At 44.4% G+C, this 12750-nt stretch overlaps 1 pseudogene; it reads left to right on the top strand.

Annotated features, from left to right (window-relative positions):
• The first annotated feature begins 391 nt into the window (after nucleotides 1-391).
• LOC136492244 (anthocyanin regulatory R-S protein-like) overlaps nucleotides 392-12750 on the top strand; it is a 60714-nt pseudogene continuing 48355 nt past the window's right edge.

The raw sequence follows: 12750 nt of genomic DNA, 5'->3' as shown, positions 1-12750 counted from the left end.
TTCTTATGTTCCTTGTGAGGTAGCCCTTCTTTTCTTCATGGTTGACGGGTTGTTTTTTGTAGTAATCTGATAACTCCACCGTAGTGCTGGATGGATAAGTCTGAAATCTGCCCATTGAATTGTACCGTTGTGTGGATTTGTGCCCTCCGTCATTTTAGCTGTGTTAGTAAATGGACCATTGCGTTCTCACACGGTGCTTTAACGGGCCTGGTGGGCCGTTTTTATCGCAGTAAAATCTATTTAAAGACCCTTCATCTTCTCTTTCTTTACTGCCCTTCTCTTGCCTTGAAACCCTAGCTTTTAGAAATCTGCCGTCGCCATTGCCGCCGCCATCTTAGCACCGCCATCCAAGCCTTCTCTTCCCCTAGTTCCTTCTTACCTCCGTTAGTACATGGGTAGGAAGAAAACTACAAGCAAGTCCCAGGCTACCTTCGTGGACGAGGAGTCGTCTCTTTTCATAATCGAAAACCAGGAGTTCGTGGCCATGAGGGCTGCCCAGAAAGCTTGGCCAGCTCCGACAACAACTGAAGACCAACTTCATGAGCTTGCCGACGATGGTCTAATCCAGAGCAAGGCCATTGCTGAATGGAGAGTTCCAGGCGAGCATCGGGTCCCTGCTCCAGGTCCTGGTGAGATCATCCTTTTCGTCTCTTTTATCCATGCCGATCTTTGCCTTCCTGCTTCCGCCTTCCTTTATCAATTTCTTGGTTATTTTGGAGTTAGTCTGAACCATCTAACTCCCAATGCCGTCCTCCATCTTTCTGTTTTCATACACCTCTATGAAGCTTTTCTTGGAATTCCTCCTTCTCTTTCTCTTTTCCGTCACTTCTTTCGTCTGAAGCCTCAACCCCGCCGTGAAGATACCAACGTTCTTGGCGGCTATGGGATTCAGTTTCGCCAGGGTCTGAAGAGCAAGTTCTTTGACTATGACCTGGTTGATTCTGTGAGGGATTGGTGTGCTGATTGGTTCTATGCTACCAATTTGATTCCTTCTCTTGCCGTGCATTCTAGATCTGGTCCCTTGGTTAACGACCGGTGGGAAAAGAACTCCCTGACTCCAGTCGAGCTCCAGGCGATCCAGCCATTCCTTGAGCGGATAAGCACTCTGAAACAGCAGGGCTTGACCGGTTTTGGAATCGTCTCAAGTTTTCTTCACCGTTGTGTCCAGCCTTTGAAGGAGCGAGAGAACTTTGGCTTCGAGTACTCTGGGGCTGAGGATCCTTCGCGAATGGTCCCTGCTCTTGAGTTGACCGACGAGGAGGTTCTCAAGCATCTTCAGAAGATACTGAAGGGGGCAAGCGTTGTCCCACAAACTGTCTCCTAGTTCTCTACCAACAACCCGCCTCCAGCTGTGAGTAGTTTTCTCTTCATGCGAGTACTTTCTGTATTTCTTTTGCTGTATCCATTTTTGCTTAATTTTCCTTGCCTTGTTGTTTTATTCTTTCTGTAGGAATTGGGGTGCAACTTTGTTGACCCTATTCCCTTGATGTCCTCCCTGCCATGGTGAATACTGGGGAGAACCTTGCTGGGGCTTCTATAACCAGTAAGTTCCCAATCACCACAGTTTTTCCTAGAGTTTCTTTTGGAGTTGTTGATATATATGAAGAATATGTTCCCCGTCCAGTCCCTCGAGGTCCTCGTAGTGTCTCAAAGAGGGGGTGAGCGGATGGTTCTTCATCCGGTTTACCTGCCTCCAAGAAGTCTCGCCAGCCAAGTACTCATCCAGGTACTCCAGTTGTAGCTAGCATGCTCCTAGGTGAGCATATTAATACACTCTGTCCCTTTGTCTTCTTGTTTTTGTCTTGGACCGAGTTCTTTTGTTCTTTTTTCAGCTGGCGCTATGGTGGCCTTGGTCGAGACTGAGGAAGAAGAGGGTGATGATGTGCCCCTTATGCGGCGGTGAGTTGTTTTCTTATTTCCCTGCACTTGAAACCTTCTTTTTGTTTTGACTTTGGTTTTGATCTTTTTGTAGTAAGTGGTCGTCGGGTATGAGATCTTCTGAGGCTCCTGCACCGAGTTCTTCTATAGCTCCGGAGCCGAGTTCTTCCATAGCTCTGGTATCGAGTTCTTTCGGGGCTCTAGTACTGGCTATACCGCTCCTACCGTCTAGTGGCAGGGACATTTTTGCTGCTGTGGTTCCTCCTGCGAGGTCTTCTTTTTGTTTTACGAAGAAGAAGATAGCTGGGTGAGTGGATTCTAGTTTTGTCTCTTTGCTTCTGTTCTCCTTTTCTCTTGTTCTCATTGGCGAGTTCTCTTGTCAACTTTCAGGCCTTCGTCTTCTCTCGTCCCCCCATCAACTTCTTCTTAGCCCTCTATTGTGCCACCGAGTACTGAGCCTCAGGACTCGCAGTGCACTGTTAGTGAAGTGGTTGTGGGGGCAACAAGGCCTTATGATGATGATGCTGCTGCTGTCTTGGTTGCCCCGAAGGTGACCGTGGCCATTGCGGTGGACTCATCGAGGGAGGTAGCCAGGACTTCCCATGATGTGTCCTTGGCCTTGTCTTCTCCGCATCGGCCGTCTTCTCCCTCCGCTCCTCTTTCTGCTGAAGATGTGGTTCATCAATTTGATGCCACTCATCGGTTGTCAGAGTTGACTGCTTCTTGGGGAGAGTTCGCGACCTTTACAACTTCTTTTGGAGAAAAACTCCAAGTAAGTTTTCTGAAGTTCTTTCTTCGGGTGTTCGTCTTTCTCCTGTTCTTATGCCTTTTTTCTCTCTTTCTTTTTGTTCAGTCCTTCTCTCGGGACCATACCAGCTTCTTCTTCTCGTCGGAAATCAAGAAGAAGTTGTCTTCTGAGTTGAGTGCCCTGAAGGCAGAGCTGGATCTCTGCCATGCCGAGATGGAGGCTGAGCGTCAAACACATTAGAAGGAGGAACAAGGTCTTTGTGCCCAGGTTGTTGAGGCCAAGAAGCAGAGGGATGCTGCTATCTAGGAGGCCTTAAAGAACTCGGAGGCCATGAAGAACTTGGAGGCCACGAAGAAGGAGTGCAACGGTATTGCGGGTTCTTTTTGTTTCCTTTTGCATTCAAACTCTCCTTTCTGCTAACTTGTTGTTTGTTGCCTTGTCCAGCTCTCCGGGTTGAAAAGCAGAAGCTCTCAGAGGGCGTTGATGAAATGAAGACTCTTGTTCATACAAGTCACATGGCTGAGGAGGTAATTACTCATGCTGAGGAGGAACTTGCGCTTGCTAAGTTGATTAGGCGTGGAGCTGATAGAGATCTTGTGCAGGCCCAAAGAACTATTGAAGACTTGTCTAGCAAGTTGGCGATGGCTACTGAAAACTGGAAAGCTTTGTGGAAATCCTTTCGTTCAGTAGCCGACATTCTCCGAACTCTAGCGGATGATGGGCAATCTTGGGCACAGTTAATTCCTCAAATTCCGACTCGTTTCCAAGAGTTTGTGAAGAGGTGCGCCCAACTGTGTACCAAGAATGTCCTGGCCTAGGTCCGGGTTCTTGCTCCAGCGGCTCCTTTGTCCAAGATAGCAGAGGAAGCTGATAGTCAAGAATACATTGATGCCGTTGAGAGGATGGAGCTTGAAGTTGAAGACTTAGCTAGTAGAATTGTAGATAATCTTAATATTGTTATCTCTTCTCCTAATGATGAGGCTTGATGTATTTGACCTTTATGCCCGTGCCTTGTAATATGACATTATACTTCTTTTTGAATGAAGATTTTTTATCGATGTCTTCTTTGCCTGGATGCCTTGCTTATTCCTCAGATAATTTGTCCAATTGGTCAGAGTTACTAGACTTGCCGAGTACTTTGTCTTGCTTTCATCTTTGCCTTGTAAACAATTCTGCGCGCTATCTTGACAAATTTTCTTGATTTGTCGAGTACTTTTCTGCCCATGTAAACAACTCGTTATAGATCTTTGTGTTGACAACCTTTCTTGATCTGTCGAGTGCTTGTCTGGTCTTCTTTTGTGCCATGTAAACAACTCGTTATACGTAGATCTTTGTGTTGACAACCTTTCTTGATCTGTCGAGTGCTTGTCTGGCCTTCTTTTGTGCCATGTAAACAACTCATTATATGTAGATCTTTGCGTTCTTGGGTATCTCCAGTGTAGCCCCTGAGCCTCTTGCTATTTGGAACAAGTAGCTGGAGGGTCTTGTCTTGAAATTGCTATGGTCTATGCTCAGGCTTAGTTTCAGTTGTTTTGCTTTTTGTTTCGGGTGTTAGCTTGTTAGCTACCCTCATCGGCGGGCTCAAGCGTCTTTTTAGCTATTTTGCTCTTGACCGGGATGCTCAGGCGTCTTTTCAGCCATTTTGCTTTTTTCGGGTTTTAGTTTGTTAGGTACCCTCATCGGTGGGCTCAAGCGTCTTTTTAGCTATTTTGCTCTTGGCCAGGATGCTCAGGCGTCTTTTTAGCCATTTTGTATTTTATTTTGGGTGTTAGCTTGTTAGCTACCCTCATCGGCAGGCTCAAGCATCTTTTCAGCTATTTTGCTCTCGGGCGGGATGCTCAGGCGTCTTTTCAGCCATTTTGCATTTTATTTCGGGTGTTAGCTTGTTAGCTACCCTCATCGGCGAGCTCAAGCGTCTTTTCAGCTATTTTGCTCTCGGCCGGGATGCTCAGGCGTCTTTTCAGCCATTTTGTATTTTATTTCGGGTGTTAGCTTGTTAGCTACCCTCATTGGTGGGCTCAAGCATCTTTTCAGCTATTTTGCTCTCGGCCGGGATGCTCAGGCGTCTTTTCAGCCATTTTGCATTTTAAGAAACAACTCGGGGAAAGTCATGATGAGACATATGTTTGTCGAGAAGGAATCATCTTTATTGATCATGAATATTGATATTTCACAATGATACATGTGTTTTTGGTGAGCGCTATCTTTGTTGATCTCTTGTTTCTTGTATACATATTTTCCCTTGAGTTGTTTTCATGCGTAGAATCTTCGTAGTTGACTGATGTGCCATGTATTGTTGACTTCTTTTCCGTCTTCAGTTACGAGCTTGTATATGCCGAGTCCGATGACTTTTTTGACGATAAAAGGACCTTCCCATGGACTGAGTAGTTTGTGGCGTCCGTTGGTTTTTTGTATTCTTCTTAGTACTAGGTCTCCGACTTGTAATGATCGAGACTGTGTATTCTTGTTGTAGTGGCGCCTTAGTCCTTGGAGGTATCTTGCTGATTGCAGGGTAGCGTTTATTCTAACTTCTTTTGTACTGTCGAGTTCTAATCTTCTGGTGTGTTCTGCTTCTCCTTTGTCATACTGTTCTATCCTTGGTGATGTCCAAATCAAGTCAGTAGGTAGTACGTCTTCTGATCCGTAAACTAGGAAGAAAGGCGAGTATCCGGTGGCTCTGCTTATTTGAGTTCGTAGCCCCCATACTACTTTGGGTAATTCTTCAATCCATTTTGATCCATAGTCTGCTAGCTCTTCATATAGTCTTGGTTTCAATCCGGCTAGTATGAGTCCGTTAGCCCTTTCTACCTGTCCGTTGGCTTCTGGATGTGCGACTGATGCGTAATCTACGCTGAAGCCACAATCCTGTGCCCAACTTTTGAATTCTGTAGCTATGAAGGGAGAACCCAAGTCTATGATGATTCGATTGGGCATGCCGAAGCGGTGCATAATGTCTTGGATGAACTCGACTGCTTTGGTTGCGCTGTATTTTGCGAGTGGTTTGTATTCGATCCACTTGGTGAACTTGTCAATTGCCACGAAGATGTACTCGAATCTGCCTTTTGCTTTCTTAAGGGGTCCTACTTGATCTAGCCCCTAGCAGGAGAAGGGCCAAGTAGGTGGTATGCAGATGAGGTTGTGGGTTGGCACATGAGCCTATCTTGCGAACATCTGACAACTTTTGCATCTTCTAATGAGTTCTTCTGCGTCTTTCAAAGCGGTTGGCCAGTAGAAACCAGTATGAAATGCTTTGCCGACTAGTGTTCTTGAAGCGGCGTGATTTCCACAGCAACCTGAGTGTATTTCGTCTAGGATTTGTTTGCCTTCTTCAAATGAGATGCATTTTAGGAGTACTTCTGATGATGCAGCTCTTCTGTAGAGCTTGTCTCCTACTAGGACGTAATTCTTGCTTCTGCGGATAACTCGTGTGGCTTCCTAGCAACTTATTCTCTTTCATGTAATCAATAAAAACCTGGGTCCATGAAGTGGTGATTACCAAGATTTGGTTGTCTTTGGCTGAGATTTCAGGGGTTATCTCACCGGTTTGTTTGATAGAGGGAGCTGATAGCTCCTCTATGAATACACCAGGTGGGACCTTTGCCCTGTCTGATCCAAGCTTGGCGAGGATGTCTGCCGCAATATTAGAATCACGCAGGACGTGTAGAATTTCTAATCCTTGGAAATGTTTTTTGAGTTTTCAGATTTCAGCGCAGTAAGCACCCATGTTTTCTTTGGTGCAATCCCAATCTGTGTTGACTTGGTTGATTACTACTGCCGAATCACCGTATACGAGTAATCGCTTGATTCTGAGGGTAATTGCCACTCATAGCCCGTGGATGAGAGCTTCGTATTCTGCTTCATTGTTGGTAGCTTGCCATAATATCTGAAGGACATACTTGAGTTGTTTTCCATCTGGAGAAATTAGGAGGACGCCTGCACCGGCTCCACCTAGCTTGAGTGATCCATCAAAGTACATCTTCCAATGATCAAGGATGGTGCTTGACACGGGTTGTTGAATTTCTGTCCATTTGGCAACAAAATCAGCAAGGGCTTGGGATTTAATTGCTTTCCGCAGGGTGAAATCAATGTTGAGAGCACCGAGTTGAACTACCCACTTGGATATGCGCCCAGTTGCGTCTTTGTTGTGTAAGATGTCTCCTAGTGGGAAATCTGTCACCACGGTAATCTTGTGGCTTTCAAAATAGTGATGAAGCTTGCGTGAAGTGATCAGTAGGGCGTAGAGTAGTTTTTGCACATGCGGGTACTGGTTTTTTGATTCTGATAGTACTTCGCTGATGTAGTATACTAGATGTTGTACTTTATATACGCGCCCTTCTTCTCTTTCTACTACTATCGCCGTGCTGACCACAGTAGAAGTTGCTGCAATGTATAGCATCATGTCTTCGTCTTTTTTTGGAGGTATGAGAACTGGTGAGGAGGTGAGGTATGCCTTAAGTTTCTTGAAAGCTTCATTGGCTTCTTCTGTCCACTCAAACTTGTCTGTCTTCTTTAGCAATTTAAAGAAAGATAACCCTTTTTCGCCGAGTCTTGAAATGAAACGATTGAGTGCCACCATGCAGCCTGTTAGTTTTTGTACATCTTTGACACTTCGAGGAGGGCCCATCTCTGTTATGGCTCGAATTTGCTTGGCGCTTGCTTCAATTCCGCGATGACTTACCAAGAATCCGAGTAGTTGTCCTGAAGGAACTCCGAATACACACTTGTTTGGGTTCAATTTCCACCTCCATCTTTTCAGATTCTCGAAGGTTTGTTTTAAGTCTTCAATCAGTGCATCTAGGTTCTTTGTTTTTACAACCACGTCATCCACGTATGCTTCTATGTTTTTGCCGATCTGATCACCAAGGCATGTTTGGATAGCTCTTTGGTAAGTGGCTCCAGCATTCTTGAGTCCAAACGACATGGTCTTGTAGCAGTAGGCGCCGAATGGAGTAATGAAAGATGTCTTGCTTTGGTCCTATTCTTTTAATGCGATCTGGTGATATCCGGAATAGCAGTCCAGAAAGGATAATAGGGCAGATCCTACTGTTGAATCAACTATCTGATCAATGCGTGGTAGCCCGAATGGATCTTTCGAGTAGTATTTGTTGAGATCTGTGTAGTCGACACACATACACCACTCGTCCATATTCTTTTTCTATACTAGAACTGGGTTTGCTAGCCAATCTAGATGAAGAATTTCTCTGATGAATCTGGCTGCCATTAGTTTTGTAATTTCCTTTTTAATTGCTGCCTTCTTGTCGGGAGAGAATCGTCGTAGTCATTGTTTCACAGGCTTGGAGCCTTCATTGATATTAATTCTGTGCTCAGCCAACTCTCTTGGGACCCCTGGAATGTCGGTCGGCTTCTAAGCGAAGATATCCTTGTTGTCCTGAAGAAAGTTGGTGAGCGCGAGTTCCTATTTTGCTGATAGGTGTGCACTGATGGTTGCCGTTTTTGAGGGATCACCGGTGCCTAGGTCGATTTGCTTAACGTCGGCTTCTTTTGGTGGTACTATGATGGTTGGTCTTTTAGCCGGTATCTCTAGTTCTTCTTGGCTTATTTCTACGGTGATAGTGGCTATTTCTTTTCTTCCATCGTTTGCCTATGCTCTTGCTGCAATTTGAATTGCCTGAACATCATAGTCAAATGTGCGCTTTAAATCACTCTGAAGAGAAAGAATGCCGTTAGGCCCTGGCATCTTAAGCAACATGTATGGATAATGTGGTATTGCCATGAATTTCGCTAGTGCTGGGCGCCCGAGGATTGCGTGATATGATGAATCAAAATCCGTGACTTCAAACTTGATGAACTCTGTGCGGTAGTTCGAGGGAGTCCCAAAAGTAATCGGTAGAGTGATTTGTCCAAGTGGCATTGCTGCCTTGCCAGGTACTATGCCATAAAAAAGTGTGCTTGTTGGTGTGATCATCCCGGCGAGTTGTAGTCCCATCTTCCTTAGAGTTTCTGAAAAAATGATGTTGAGTCCGGCTCCTCCGTCGATTAGTACTTTTGTAACAGTCATACCGGCGATGATTGGATCTAGAACTAGTGGGTAATGGCCTATGTTTCCTACACTGGTCCATTGGTCTTCTCTTGAAAATTGGATTGGATATTCTGACCAATTGAGATATCTTGGTGTAGCAGGTTCTGCCGCCATGATGGTTCGTAACGCTAGTTTTTCTTGATGTTTGCTTCTGGAATCTGGAACCCCAACAAAGATTACTGCCACTGTCCCTCTAGATTTTTGGAATCCCTTGTCTTCATGGTCGTCTCCTTCTTTTTTCTGATTGTCTTCTTTATTGTTCCCCTTATTATCTTTCTTTGTGTATCTTTCGTTGAAGGTGTAGCAATTTCCGATGGTGTGCTTTCCATTGGGGTGCAGAGGGCAACGTATGTTCTCAATGTCATCATATCTTCTGGGTTTTGGAAACTTCTTTGATTTGTTAGCCATTACTACTGTGTTGTCCGGACCACACTTTCTTTCCTGATGTCTGTTGTTTCGAGGATTTTGCCTATCCGGGTTGTCTCTGTTGTTTCTATCCAGGAATCTTTCTCGTGTCTTTTCCTCTACGGTAATCATCTTTTCCACTGTTCATCTGAATTCTTTGTTGTTTCTTGGATTTTCTTTGCAGAAGTCTTGAAATTGCCACCTAGCCATGATTCTATGAGAGAAAGCTTCGATTACTTCTCGTTGTGTGATGTCATGTACTTGAGCTCGTAGTTCGCCAAATCGTCGATACTAATTTCTGAGACTTTCACCTCCTTTCTGCTTGAGTCCTTTTAACTCTGCATGGGTGATTGGATGTGTAATAATTCCTGTGAAATTTTCACAGAAAGCTCTTTGCAAGTCTTCCCAATTTCTGATTGATCCTGGATTCAATTTGTCAAACCATTGGAGTGACATGGTTTCTAGGGCCATGGGAAAGAACAAGGTTTTGATGTCATCGTCTCCTCCAGCCAATTCAATCGATTGTGAGTAAATCCTGAGCCATTGCTTTGGTTCAGTCTTGCCATCATACTTGGAGTGGTTGGACGGCTTGAACTTGTGAGGTAGTCGTATTGAAGCAAGTATGTTCGCAAAATAGGGGAATCTGTCGTGCGTTCTGGCTTCGTATATTCTAATTTTGTGCCCCCTTCTTGCCAACTGTCGTCTTGGTGAGAGTAGTTCTATGTGGCTGTCCGAGTAGGTGCTTTGCTTCTGGCCTTTCTTGGTTGCTCGACTCGGTTGTTTTCACTGTGATTTCTTCGGCTCTCTCCGTTGTGACTTCCACTTGGTCCAAGTCTTTCGAAAGCGGACTTCCTTTGATTTTGATCTTCCTGTTCATGAGATGTTGCCCTTCCGTCGTGCGTTTTAAGGACTGTTGATCGGAGAAAATCTTAGAGCTGTTCTTATTTTTCATTGGGATATGAGGTCGCCCTGAGTTCTTCTAGTGCTTTTTGGATCTTATCGTAGGGTGTATTTGCTGCTCGTGCTTCTTCAACCTCTCATTCTGATTTTCTTCTATTGTACTCGGCTAGGTCTAATTCATATTTGATCCAAGTGTCCTTTCGCTGCTTTGCACGGCGTTGACGTCCTTGTTTCAATTTGTTCTTTCTTTCTCTCGCTTGCCTCTGACTCTCAGTCTCACCATCGTGCCCCTAGATAAATGGTGATATGTTGGATTCGGATTCATCTAAAGACCTTACGTCAGGTACTTCTAGGGGGATCAATGGTGATTGAGGATGGCGAATCATGAATACTTCTCTAGCGTGAGTTGTTCTGTCATCGTCGTTGATTTCCGTACTGCCAGAGCTGTTGATAACTTCAGTAGATGTTTCAAGGTCATAGATCAAATCTCCTTCTTGGTAGGGTAGAGTTTTTGTCGTCGTATCATCGACTAGTTGGGTGCCGTCATCCTCAGGAATGGTACCTGGCCAGTGAACAATGTAGTCTTGAGAAGTTATAGTTAGAACGAGACCTTCCTGGGCTCCCTTCAGTGGCATTCTGAGCACCGGATCGAGGAATCCTTTGGACCATGACTGATTAGACATCGCCATGTTGTGGAGTCCGAACAGAAGAGGACTCGACTTTTTTGAAGTATTCTGAGTGTATTCTGAGTAGTATTCTTGATAGGTTAACGTCATGTTCCGGAGCTTTGTTAGAAAAGAACTCGGTTTTCCGAAAGAACTCAAATAAGACTTCGCCTCGGAAGTGGAACTTGAGTTCGAATCGGATGCGTGAAGTTGCGGAATCCAAGTTGGTTCGGAAATTACGAGCTGCGCGAATCTTTCGGCAAGCTGATCTGTTGTTGTCGTCGAAATAAAAAGTCCTAAAGATGATCCGAATCTTTGAGGAGACGGCCTTGGAGCTTGCCGTCGTCGCCTGCCTCGCAAATCCATGAACCGAAGATGAAGGTTGATCCCATCGAGAAGATCATGTTGTTGAGGTCTGTCGAGCTCTCGGATGCAAATTCACCAAAAGCCCCTACCTGGCGCGCCAGCTATCGATGTTTGACCACCGATAGCCTACCATGGGGGTCCCTGGGGCAGTATGTTCGGGCTTCAGCATATGCGGAACTCGACGGTAAAAATGCAAGAGGCAGTCGATTTATCCTAGTTCGGGCCCTCGACTGTAGTTGAGTAATAGCCCTACGTCCAGTCGGCGTTAGCTTTTGTGTTGGATTGATTGTAAGCGTTGTGTCGTACAATTGTTGTCTTGAACTCCCGATTCAAGGAGCCCTGCCCTCCTTTATATAGTCAGGAGGCCAGAGTCCTAGTCGGTTTACAATAAGAGTTCCTAGTAGGATTATAGGATAATACTACTACTAAGATTAGAGGGGAAGAATCCTTGTTAGGCTAGTTCTTCTCCCTTCCTTGCGGGGTATCCCGTGGGTCCCGCACCAACAAATGGCAAAGAAGAGGTGGTGAGAAATGGTTGTTGGCTGGTGACTCAAATTCTAGCTACTTTCACAAATGTGCTAATGGCAGGAGAAGGAAAATGCATATTTCAATGCTGGAGGTGAATGGTCAAGAAGTGGTTGAGCCTAGCAGCCTTAGAGATCACATTACGAAGTACTATAAAAAAATTATTTGGGAGTGAAGAGGTGGCTGATATGCATTTGGACAGGGATCTTTGGCCGAGTTATCAGCAAATTCAGCAAGAAGAGAATGAGTTTTTGACTAGACCATTCTCTTTAGAAGAACTTGATGTGGTGATTAAGGAGATGAAAAATAATATAGCTCTAGGCCCGGATGGTTTTTCAATAGAATTTTTCAAAGCTTTTTAGAATATGATAAGAGGGGATATCAAAGAAATGCTAGATAGATTATATGATGGGCAGTTGGAGCTGTGTAGACTAAACTATGGAGTTATTATTCTGTTACCTAAGGTTAAACTGGCGAATAGTGTTAAACAATTTAGACCGATTTGCCTTTTAAATGTAATATACAAGATTATCACCAAAACTCTCACTGTAAGGCTCTCATCAGTGGTTGGTAGGGTGGTGAGTATTTTTCAAATAGCTTTTATACCTGGAAGAAATATTTTAGAGGGAGTGGTGATCCTACAGGAGGTGATGCATGAACTTAAGGATACAAAAACAAGTGGGGTTATCATCAAGTTGGATTTTGAAAAAGCGTATGATGGAGTTAATTGGAATTTTTTAGAGGAAGTTCTTCATAGAAAAGGGTTTGATATGAAATGGATTCAATGGATGAATAAAGTTGTTAGAGGGGGAAAGGTGTGCATTGATCTAAATGGTGAAAGAGGGGACTTTTTTAGAGGCTTCAAAGGACTTAGACATGGTGATCCATTGTCTCCACTGTTGTTTAACCTTGTAGCAGATGCCCTTTCTGCTATGTTATCGAGAGCCTATGCTGCTGGGATGATTAAGGGGCTTGTACCACACTTAGTTGAAGGAGGGTTAACACACTTACAATATGTTGATGATACTATTCTGCTCCTATAGTTTGATTTACAAACTTTGTGAAATGTTAGAGCAATTCTATCTTGCTATGAGGCTATGTCAGGAATGAAGATAAACTTTGAGAAAAATGAGATTTTCTCAGTAGGATTGTCTGCAGTGGAGATGAATGTTGCAGCAGAGATGTTGGGATGTAAAAGTGGAGTTCTTTTGATGAAATATCTA

The sequence above is a fragment of the Miscanthus floridulus genome, chromosome 11 (assembly GCF_019320115.1).
Source record: "Miscanthus floridulus cultivar M001 chromosome 11, ASM1932011v1, whole genome shotgun sequence".
In the NCBI taxonomy this organism is placed as follows: Eukaryota; Viridiplantae; Streptophyta; class Magnoliopsida; order Poales; family Poaceae; genus Miscanthus; species Miscanthus floridulus.
This window is presented reverse-complemented; position numbering and strand designations above follow the sequence as displayed.